Source organism: Hyposmocoma kahamanoa, unplaced genomic scaffold (assembly GCF_003589595.1).
Source record: "Hyposmocoma kahamanoa isolate Upper Pololo Valley unplaced genomic scaffold, ASM358959v1 66, whole genome shotgun sequence".
In the NCBI taxonomy this organism is placed as follows: Eukaryota; Metazoa; Arthropoda; class Insecta; order Lepidoptera; family Cosmopterigidae; genus Hyposmocoma; species Hyposmocoma kahamanoa.
This window is the reverse complement of record NW_020653854.1, coordinates 18520612-18532985: the sequence shown is the minus strand read 5'-3', so window position 1 is coordinate 18532985 and position 12374 is coordinate 18520612. Positions and strand designations below refer to the sequence as shown.

The 12374-nt window shown below is 34.6% G+C and overlaps 1 protein-coding gene across 1 annotated transcript in view; it reads right to left on the bottom strand.

Annotated features, from left to right (window-relative positions):
• Nucleotides 1–10241, bottom strand: part of LOC113231661 (tolloid-like protein 1) — a 158655-nt gene extending 148414 nt beyond the window's left edge. Inside the window, exon 1 of the mRNA XM_026466096.1 lies at nt 10114–10241. The gene's annotated coding sequence lies outside the window, so the exon portion shown is untranslated. The remainder of the gene's footprint in view (nt 1–10113) is intronic.
• Between the last annotated feature and the right edge of the window lie 2133 nt (nt 10242–12374).

Genomic DNA, 12374 nt, shown 5'->3' with positions numbered 1-12374 from the left:
TTTTGTTTACAAGGGTATTCCTTCTTTTATTTAGTTACCCCGTAACATTACGACATAATGGGAACTCGACCTTAATTTTCAAAACCGAAACGCAGTAATGCTCATATTACTGTTTGGAGGCAGAAATAGGTAAGATAGCAGTATTTACCTGGACGAACTCTGTCACGAGGAGCTCCACTGCTACTATATAATTTATTATTATTAATTGAAAACAAAATTTTACTCATAAAATATTCGCCTCTGATAAATTACATTGACCTATTCGACCGATTAATCAATTAACATTGTCAACGAACAACCGAAAATTATTATATCTATTGTTATAATGATGTACGTCGATTTTAATTAAAGTCGAAAACGATTCATATCGTTGTATCCATGCATATTTTTATCTGCTTATTTTTCTTTAACTTCATTATCGTGCACTCATTTATACGTGTCAACCCTGGGCATGGGTCTCCTCCCAGGCGAGGGTTTAGAACTAGGGGCAATGCGGGTTGGGGACTTCCACGTTTTCCGACGGTTGTTAACCTTCTTTGACTTGCAGATTTCGTCACGATGTTTTCCTTCCCCGAAAACTCAATGTAAATTTCAAATTAAATTTCGCACAAAAATTCCGAGAAACTCAAGAGTTGCGAGCCCGAATTCGAATCCACGACCTTTGCTAGAGAGGCGGTAGGTTAAGCTGTGATAGCCATTAAGCGACCAAGGCTTTTGTATCTATACATGTTTTAATATAATAGGGTCTTACAATAAGAGATTTGATTCTGATATGTAAAAACGGCCAACTGGCCACCTTGGATTCAATCGACAAGCGTGTCAAGAAGCTTATAGGTGACTCGAAATTAGCAGAGGCGAAGCTGCAGAGCCTTGAACACCTTATCTGCCTGCTTATCGGTATTCTACAGGATATATCACGAAGAGTGCGCGATGGAATTGCATAATTTGATTCGGCCTTCCCCTTTTCATCATTGGTGGACTAGACGTGGGCTGGGATTCCACCCCTATGTTGTGGATATTACCAGGATTCGCACGAAGCCTTACGCTTCCACATTTATATAGCAGCTAGAGAGTGGAATTCCCTAACTGCGGACTTGTTCCCCGAACGCTATAACTTGGATCTTTTCAAGGAGAGACCTATTCACATAGGTATTATTTGAATTGTATGCTACATCATCGACCTCATCATTACTTTTTTTCAGCCGAGATAGATTCAAATGTACGCATTTTATTTTATTTTTATTTTTTATTTTTTATAAAAAAATAAAATATTTCTCTCGTGAATTTGGGTGTAATTTGTAATTTCCCTAGTGCGGGTATATGAATGTGTATATATGTGAAAGGCACTATAAGTTTACGGAATGAAAAAGAAAAAAATACTATAAATGGTCAGAAATGAATTTATTGTTTCTTAAAATATTGCAATTGCAACTTTTAAAACATTTATGCCACTCCTCAGAGACAATTTCGGAAACATATTTTTCATACTCTTCGACAGCCTCTTCAGGTGATGAAAATCGTTGACCGCGTAACTGGTTCTTAATTTTTGGAAATAAATAAAAGTTACATGGTCGTGACTGTACGCGTGATGGCTCATAAGGCCAACGTTGTTCGCCTTCAAAAATTCATTGGTCTGTCTGACCGTATGAGAGAGAACTGGCATTCTCGTGGTGCAAGAAGATACGGCGTTTACGGTTATTTTTACGGAGTTTGTCAATAACTTCCGGCAAACAAATACTCGTGTACCAATCACTATTCATGGTACAACGATTCTCCAAAGCAACTGTAGCCACGTGTCCAGTTTTATTTAAAAAAGTGGGAATCATCCACTTTGCACGCGCGCCACTTTGGTCGGTTTCGGCTCATCTCGAAAAACCCATACGCTCGATTGCTGCTTTGTTTTGGGATCGTAACTATAAATCCATGTTTCGTCACCTGTTACAATGTCCCACATCAATTTTGACGCCCCTTCGTTGCATCTGGTAAGCATGGCATTGCACCAAGTGACGCGATCCGTTTTTTGAGCCTCAGTCAAATGGTGTGGGATCCACCGAGAGCACAGCTTTTTCACACCCAAATGTTTGTCTTGTATTGATTGTATATGACTCATGCCTATGCCTAAAGGTGTCCGAATCTCATGGTATGTCACATGCCTGTCTGTTTTGATCATACGGCGCACAGCATCGATGTTTTTGTTGTTCACGACAGTGGACGGGCGACCATCACGAAATTCGTCACTGAGATTCACACGACCGCGTTTGAATTCTGCAAACCAGCTATAAATAGTCGTCTTGCATGGTGCTTTATAGCCAAAAGCAGTTTGAAGCCAAGCGAAGCTCCGCTGAGCTGTTAAATTACACTTAAAGTCGAAGAAAATCATACTATGAAAATTTTCACGAGTTAAATTTATGGTGATGTAAACAACCAATTTCTAAAATGACGCCACAATGTAAAAACAAGTGACAGTCAGATGAAACAAACTGTATTCTACAGCCAAAAAATTCCATTTTCAAATGTTGTAATTACTTTTTAAATATTGTTTATGTAAGTAGCCAGTTCCGAAAACTTATAGTGCGCCCTATGTATAAGGAGTGATATGGAGTAGTTAAAATCCCTAAACATTAATTAATTACTTTTTTGAATTCCGGCTATCCGGAAATAGTTTTAATGTATCGTAAGATAGAATAGTATCTACAATATACGCATTAGTTAAACGAGTTTTGCTTGTAGTACAAATAATATAATTCTGTACTGGTACAGATTCCTCGTCTCATAGACATTTTATCTACTCACTTTATTCCAACTATTGGATTTAATATTATAAAAAACAGAAAAACATTTCAATTAGGCCTGCATCTGAAGATGGTGTTATTGTTATCAAAACGAGGTTACAAAATAATTATTTGTTGTAAATAAATGAGCACATTCTGTCTGCGATCATTACACGAGTGTTATCAAAATAGTATGCATAATACCTCTCAGAATAACATTCTGTTACAACGGAACGGACAAAGAAAGCATATTATTGGACTGTATCTCTCTTATCATACGCTGATAGTAATGCCGGCCGTCTACTCCATTCATGTGATAAAATGACCTATATGACGTTGCTTTCCGAACTAAAAAACAACTTTAACGTGAACATACAAGGTTAAATGTAGCATGAATGAAAAAAGATTTTTTTAATGTTGTTACAATGCAAGGGTCAAAGAACAGTGATATTACTTGTCCAGTGTTGCCTGTTGAAAATTTACTGTTAACAGTGGTAGAATAAAAAGATTATAAAATATTTTCTGTAGAAATCTATTGATTCCGTATTGTTTGGGGTTTATTGATGTTCTAGGTTACTATAGTTAATCGGGTGAATTACTGGATTAGAAAACGTACGTAGTTATTTTGCCCATAAAAGTAATTCCATACTCATGCCATCCATTACGTATATTTGTATAGGTCTGCAATAAATTTAATAAAATACACTGATGAATAACGAAATGGTTACGAAATGGGTTTACAGGATTTAATTTTATGTTATCCAATTTTAGTACGAATACGTTAACGTGCTACCAAATAATTTATGCAGTCTACAACAAGGAACGGTCCTTTAGTAATTGACGAATTAAACGGGATAATTTTTTTTCCACCTGTACGAATAAATTTGTATAACTGAGTACTCCTGTATCCGTAGAAATGTAGAGTATAAATCAAATTTTATGCGACAACTCGCAACATGACAGTTTAATTTAAAGGCTCGCCAAAATTAATACAAATACCGCTTTTAACAACATCTGTATTTGAGAACAGCGACAAATTTATTTTGAACTGTTCGCCCGTGGTTTAATGAATACAACGGAGGGGATCTCTAAATCGGCTCCTATAATACTAAGTATTTATTCAAGCCTTTGAAATCTCTCAACTATGATTATGAACATGATTTGAAGTAAACATGTTTAAAGCTACGATTGCACTTTAAAACTTCAAATCAATAAAAAAACCTAAAGAGCATTATTTAAATCGCAACATACTTTTGCACTACCAAGAACATTGTCAGAGGTCTAAGTATAGGAGCTGGGTACAGTCACGGTCATAATACATAGCCATAAATTGACGGCAGGTGACGTTATGTGACGTAACTCCCTGTATTCGTACCGACGCGATTTATATCAAGCACTAGCGCACAGGTAGGTTTAGACACTCGCCGGTTTATGGGTACAGGCGTGTACGGGAATTTTGTACAATGAACAAAATTAGTAAAGCTCTTTCGGTAGGACTCCAGTGACGAGTACTCTATTTATATCTCAACAGGATTACGAATTTAGTTACGTGTATGTCATTATTTTATTGTAGGTCTTTGCCCTGTGCCCTAATGCAAGTACAGACGCGAAGAAAGGGCTTGTAGAGTAGGCATAAGTTAAAAAATATCAATTATTCCATTTGTTTGCACAAATTCGAATATCGTGTATTTTATTGTTCGTAAAAATACTTTTTAAATATAAAACAAATCTCTTTTTTCACACCTCTAATGGAGCAAAATATTGTTATTGTGTAAAATGTTAACTACAATACAAATGAAAAAAAAAATAATAAGGAAAAAGGAAAATAACCATGTCAAATGGGTTACAACTTCTTATAGAGAACTGTGGGGTAGAAATTCATCGCTTATAGTCTGCCAAAACTAACGTGATCTCGCTTTTAATCTTCGTATCTCGCAGTCCCGAAAATACTTAACAATGTCACGTTTCGACAAAACACATGTAACATTAATTTAAAAAATAGCGCGAAAGCAAAAAATATTTAAAGTCAGCACACCAGACTGCACACGATTAGTACTTTTTTTTTTACTCATTAAACATTCCGTAACTATCATAAACATTGTGTTTTATTTTAAAACAATAATAAATGTATGAGTTCTGAGGCCAAAAATTAGAGACACCAAAAATTAACAAATATAAATAGTCCAAAACAATTCACCGAGTTAGGCACAAAATAAAAAATCTGCACCCCGATAGCCCTTGTGAACATTTACAACAGGGCACATCATTTTTTTAAATACAATATTTTTTACAAATTAAATGAGTTAACTTGCAGGAAGCCATCTAATAATACAACACTTTAAAGGCCACAAACAGGAAAACAAAAGATAAAGGAAAATATAATTTTACAATTAAACTGAAAATATTATGTATTTAAGTAGCCCATTTAAACGTTTTATCGACCTCGGTGACACAACAGTTTGCAAATATAAAAAATTATTATGGACATTTCCTCGGACACAATGGTAATGGCGATATCATGAACAGCATTATATTTATTTACGCTGATGCCGGGTATATGTTTTAAGCTGAAAAAGACTATTATGACTTTTTTTATAAGTAAAAACAACATCAAAAGTTCATGGAATTACGAGTACACCTATTTGCCACGTTTTATTGAAATCGGTTATCGGAAAGTGCGCGAAACCGAATTCATACATTAGTTTGCCACCCTTAAGGGTGGAACATTTTCTTCAAACTTAAATGGAACAAATACTGAGGTAACCATCTTCACAAATGCAGTTATCGCGTACCATACATGGAATTTTTTATACTGAATAAGACTATTAAAATCACTTCTAATTAACGACCTTGTGCACTGTGGACGCTGGATGAGGGCCTCGATTTTCTGTAGGACCAATTTGGGAAACGATCTTAGGTAAATTGTTGTTGTTTATATTACTATTATGATCTTTATTTGTTTGTGACATTATAAAAAGTGACGAAGTTATTTATAGAATTAACAAATTAATATTCTTTGTAAAATTTATACTGTAGATATCGTACATGACAACTAACATACTACTACAACTAACATAGTATTATCTCAAAAATTGCATTATTTGTATGACAGTGTTGTCCGGTCACTTTGAAATTAAATCGTATACAGAGTAATTTCTCGTTGAAAGTGAATACAGACGGATACAAGTAAGGCAAGGAGTGTGACAAATATGACAGTTAATATTCTTCTTTTCCGTTGTGCTCTACCCGTGAAAACCACTTGTGTTGCTTGACACTTCGAATCGTTTTTATTGCAAGAGGAATAGATATGTATTCAAATATTAAATGTCAAGCAAGACGTGCTCTTCACTCTGTATAAATGAAAATAAGCATTTTGAGTTTTTAGGCTAGGTTTACACATTGCAAAAATTACTATTTTTTAGGATCTTCAAACAAATCACCGTTTCGGAGCAAAGGCTCGAAGGTAGCGCGGAAGCTTGTGGAAAAAACCACCGGAACAAGCACGAGGTGAGTTTCGGGTTATGGGGAACCTAGAGACGAAGGTCTTATAGGGTCTGATGACGGTGAAGTATCGAAGCGGGAGAGAAGCAAGCAACACGCCTTACCTTTATTTCCAAAAGGGGTTCTCGTTGTCTCTTCTCATATAATAATCTTTTCGTTAACCTTTTCTTTTTTTATTTCCTTTTTTCTTTTATTTCTTTATCATTTGACAATGTCTATTATTAATTTTTAAATTTTTAGATTTTTCTTCTATTCAATGCTACAGGAGGTCATAGCGGAAAAAACCAACCGACCGAACCAACCAAGTCAAGATTACGCGAAAGGCAAATGCGCGATTTAGATTCGAAAAAAAATGCGCCAGAGGATCACACCAATTGTTTGGTTTCAAATTAGGGAATTCCCTATACTATGAGTACAAGAGCAACGGAATGCACTCTGTGGCGCCTCCCAGAACACCCAGACCAGAGCCAATTTAGAAACCTTAATTTCTTAAATGGAATCAAACCCAGGACCTCCGCATCCAGCGCCCGCAATTTAAACCGTTAGGCCACCGAGGTTGTCAAATAATAAAAATAGTTTAATTTGAAATGAAATAATGATAAGCGTGTTTAGTATTTCACATAATATTTCACGACATGTGGACCCAAGTGTAAATTTTAGTATTGCGACGGACACATAATATAAATATTATTCACATAACGCTCAATTGGCATAATTTTACTTCCTATAAACTCATTAAATACTCATTCACTAGTAAGGTAAATTATAGGAAGTGAGATTGGTTCAAATAAAAATTACTTTAAATGAACTGTATATGTTTTGAAATTAGTTTATTTAATTTTTGTATAAGTGAGGCGCACCCTATTACCACATCATTAAATAAGGACTATTAAATTAAATTACTAAATCAGGATTTCATTGATATATTTAATGTAACTCGCAATGAATTTTCGACAATCCGTTCGTTCATTCGTAGTTTATTAGTCGTTCAGTCTGCGAAAGTTTATTAGCGCGCGATTTTACCAGCTCATGTGCAAGTATAATCCCGAAATTTGACATATCGACAGCGAACTGGCAACCGGTACTATCTCAATTTTTACAACTTTACAGAATTAAGAAAAAATCACTTATCATAGTGTACATAAATGTATGTGTAATAGAAATATTTAAAAACTACGCGTTTTTATTTAATAAACGAGATGCTATATGAATGATGCAAACAATTTTTTCCTTCATCCTGTAAAGTTGTCAAAATTGAGATAGTACCGATTGCAAGTTCACAGTCGATGTGTACTTTATGTTTACGTTATACACATACATAGACAAACGACGTACTCATTTCACTCATGTTACATGTTTCCTAATAAAAGAGATGAAATATTATCCAAAAAATTTGTAAAAACATGTTTTTTTTAGGATTGGATATTATCATCCCTGTGTAATGACCGGAGTTACAAATAATTATTATTCTACCCTAAAAATATCGATGACTGGAAATGTGGGATGGTCCACTCACTCCTCCTATACATGTCGTCCATAAAATACAATGTGTTTTCTTATATATTGACATTATAGTTTTTTTTAGTGAAGATACTGATATAAAGTGAACAATCAGCAATAAAGAAGTAAATATCCCACTTCCGTTGAAACAACGTAAAGTTACATTTGTAAAAATTTACAGAAAAGGAGAAAAATTTTGTAATTTTTTATTTTTAGGGCTATTGAGCTCTTCAAAAGAGCTTTCAAATGTTAACTATATCAATAAGCATCTTGTATGGCATGGACAAACGAAGGAATGGACGATATGTCTCCATTTTTAACCGACTTTAAAACAGGAGGAGGCTCTCAATTCGACTGCATTTTTTTGTACGTATGTTGCGCAATAACTCATTTGTGGACCGATTTTGATGATTCTTTTTTGTTGGAAAGAAGGTACTTCAGTAGGGGTTCCATTTAAATTTGAAGAAAATATTTCACTTATAATGGTGGCAAACTAAGGGATGAATGAGTTTTGAGATCGCTTCCACATTTATATGGCGAACGGCTATGGAGTGGAATTCCTTGCTCGCAGACTTGTTCCCTGAATGGTACCTAAAACTTGGGCCTTTTCAAGGTGAGAGTAAGTATACATTATATAGGTGTACATGCTCCATCGTCGAACTCATCGTCACTTTCCATCAGGTGAGATGGATGTCAAATTTGCACTTATTCCATTATAAAAATACAAAAAAGTCACAAGTTTGCAGTATTTCACCATAAGTATTATGATAAAATAAAGATATACTATATTTATTCTTCCTCTAGCGTACTCTACCCCAGTCATAATTCCTTTTATTATTTAAATTACTAAGAATTATCACTTTGCGGTTGATTTCTCTTGATTACATGCACCGGGCGACACAAACAGCAGCGTTGTAGGAACAACCCTGGATTTGAAGTATTCTTAGTCGTTGTGTACAGCGTAGAGCCGATATAATCAAACGTAATATTAATGACATTGTGACACTTGCGTTGACGATTGTACTCTATTTATATGTAGACTACTTACATTGGTATAGACCTATTGAACTTCCTGTCGCCTTTGAAAGATTCAGATTCATAATTGTTCAAGCGTTTATTTGACAACCGTTTGAAACGCGTAAAATGTGTAAACTTTTAATGTTCAAATTAAATGTCAAAGGATATAAAATTTGGTAACGTCCTGGGAAGATAATCGATCCTAAAGGGATTTAAAGTTTTATAACACTTTCTTTCGAAGGAAACTGAGCAGAAAGCTAGTGTGAAATGCGATCTGTGAGGATTCCTACCTACCATGTCGACGTAAGCTTGAGTAGCACAGCTTTTGCTCTTAAAGTAGCCAGAACCTACAAAAAACTGGAAAACGCCAACCTTAGCCAGTGTCACAGCTTTGTACTGTTCTTTGTCCTGTCGCCTCGTTGAAGCTTCCACTGACCAGAAGACTGGCAGGTACTTCAGCCAAATAATAAACTAGGCGGAAACATTGCCATCCAAGGACATGATATTCCAAAACTCGGCCTTGACAATATTTTCTATCTACACTCATCTAAAATGTCTAGGGATCAAGCACGTTTTTGCCAATTACTGAAAATCAGATTTTTATATTATTCTTTTTTAGCACCAGTGCTTTTTTTGGTCAATTTCATAATTTGAAAAACAAATAAATACAATTTTTTTTTAAATTGGAAAAAAATCTTAATCGCTAAACACTTTGATGTCAACATATTTCTTTGTTTTCTTTTATATTATAAGAATTTTTAAAAGTATAATATTTTCTTCCGTTTGTTCGATGAAACAAGACTTACAGTTTGATTTTGATGAATTTTTTTCTACCAAAGCCTGAGAGCTTAATAAAAGAATAAATATTTTAACAAAAAGCTATTTATATATGTTTACTTGAAGTTTGACAAATTTTAAGTTAGTACACTAACATTTAGTAGGTGGACCATGCGACCTTAGGACTTTTGGTCGAGTTTTACCCAACTTAAGTATACTTTAAAGTAATACTCGAGTATAAAGTAAGGTCGGGTATGTTATTGAAAAACAAGAACTTTAAATTACGACAGGAATGAATAATAAATTATTGATACTTTATTAATCATAAATCAAGTTTTGGATTAAGTATGTCGTGTAATATTAACTATATTAATACGGCAGCCGTAAGTTAGGCATATATGTTGTAACTTAGTACAAAAAGTTGGTCACATTAACATCATTATGTTATATATATACCTTTTATTTAAACATTTAACTTGACTATCTAGTATATACTATCTACAAGTACTAGTAATTAATAATTAACAAAGTTAAAAACAACACTTACTGACAAAACTATCTACAAACGCATCGACACTAAAGTACGTGTAAAAGTTAAGCACCTAGGACACGGTACACTCACGCACAACACACTCGCGTCACACGCGTCTCAGGCGGTCATGCGCCGCGGGATCTCGCCGACAACTGACACCGTCACACTCGGGAAACACAAGTACTGACAGGAAGACAAACGGGATGAATGATTAATGTATAATCTTTATCTTTTATACATTTTACGCACCTATCGTAATACTCATTCGAAGACGTAAAACATATTGGACTTTAAATTTTCATCGCTAAAGTTTCGTTTTAACTACTAAATTAAATCTACATATTACAATCCTGCAGTATTCGTGTGTTCAGCGACTTTTTACTTGATATCATATGATATCATAAACAAAAACTTTAGTTCAATTATGTTTTACAAAACATAATAATTTTACCAAAAAGAAACTTATGTTTTTGTTTTACTCTCTAACACATTTTATAGATCTGTATTTGGTAGTAAGCTGTTTAGCAACGCCTCTCGCGTGCTTTCTTTTGCCACCGCGCAGAGTTATCAATTTAGACTGTTTAGAATGATTCATTTAAATATTTTTGTTTATGTACGAAAGTAAATCAGATGAATTATTAAAAATTATGAAACAAAAGCTGTTGTTTATGATGTTAGTAATACTCCAGCTAAATTGACAGTATTTTACAAATAACCCTATGTACTTATATAACATGCAGTATTAGCAGCTTTTTATAATGTGTGTTTAAACATATTCCTATATGTTTTCGATTTCTCTTTCTGCCTGTACCGTTCATTATTGAGAGGTCTGTCAAAACTGTGCATCCATCATAATGTTAAAGTTTATCTCATTTGGTAAACAAGTAGTAATTGTTGAGACTTTAGTAGCCGCATTTTCTACAAATTGACTTATTTACTTTTATGTGCTCGTATTTACAAAACCTTTTTTGGGTTCAATCGGTACAATTTTTACTAGTGATCATCGTTTAGTGAACAACTTTGAGTCTTAATTTCTTTTTGCGTTCTTCAAAGTTTGAGCGTATAATATTTACAAGTCATTTCACCTTGCATCGGTCTTAGAATGGATATCTTTTTAAAAGTCTACTACAGCGAAATATGAGTACTACTGAGTACTTTCTTTTGCCTATTGTAGCGTTTATTTCAATTTTTGTTCTACAGATATTTTTGTTGTAATGTTTGTCTATTTTGACTGTGTAATGTTCTTTGTTTCGTAATTTAGTCATTTCCCCTTGTAACTCCGTTCTGACTGTGACTTTTTTTCTTCTTTTTATTATTTGCCGTTATCACAATTAGGGGAGTACCGTGGAAAGTTGTTAACTGAGTAAATAGGTATTCCCGAGTCCAAGGTTCCCGGTCCTTACAGGCCGTTCTCCGCAATGAAGCCCAGAAATTTCCACAACCCTACCCCAGACATTCTTTCAGCGGACGGCTGTTATCTGAGCCCTGTGAAACTACACCAACTCCGGACATCACTTCAGCAGAATGGCCCGAGGAGTACCGACTGCTTGTCGCGGGAAGGCTAATTGTACTAAAACCGTTGGACATTTTCGAACAGCTCCTAATAAATTTGTTTTACTATTGGTAGGTTATTCTACTATTTAGGATACGCCCGTAATACTGGCTGCTTTTGTTAGTTATTAGTGTTGAGTAACTATCCAGAATTTATCCTTTTTGCCCTACTACTCAGATTTATTCTGAAAACACAAAATGTTATTATGAATGGGCCTCCGAGCTTTTCATTGGTTAGAATAATCACATGACAACATTCAGGTGGTCTACAATTCGTCAGATTTGTGCGATAGACACGTTTCAATTTATTTCAAACCATGTTCTTGATGAATTAGATAATTTTAAGATAGGCCACTATTCTAGAAAGGCATCGAATGTAGATATAGAGAAAGTAGATAAAGATTATGGTGGGCAAAATGGGCTTTTTAATATACTTTGTACTAAAGCAAAAGTAAGGCACCATGATTACGAGTAGCGCTCACTCCCACCGCAAGCAAATAAGGACGCCACGAAGTGTGGCAGGAGTTAGCCGAGTATACAGGAGTCTCTACGAGTATAAGTTCTTGCGCTAAAAAATTAAAATGAATTAAAGGTGAGTGCAATGCTATGTTTTTATGATTTATGTCAAGTTTACTAAATATGATTGCACACCATGACAATGTTTGGTCTGTATGCTATCTGATAAAAGTGCATTAACTAACAAAACATTGAATTTTGGTAATAAT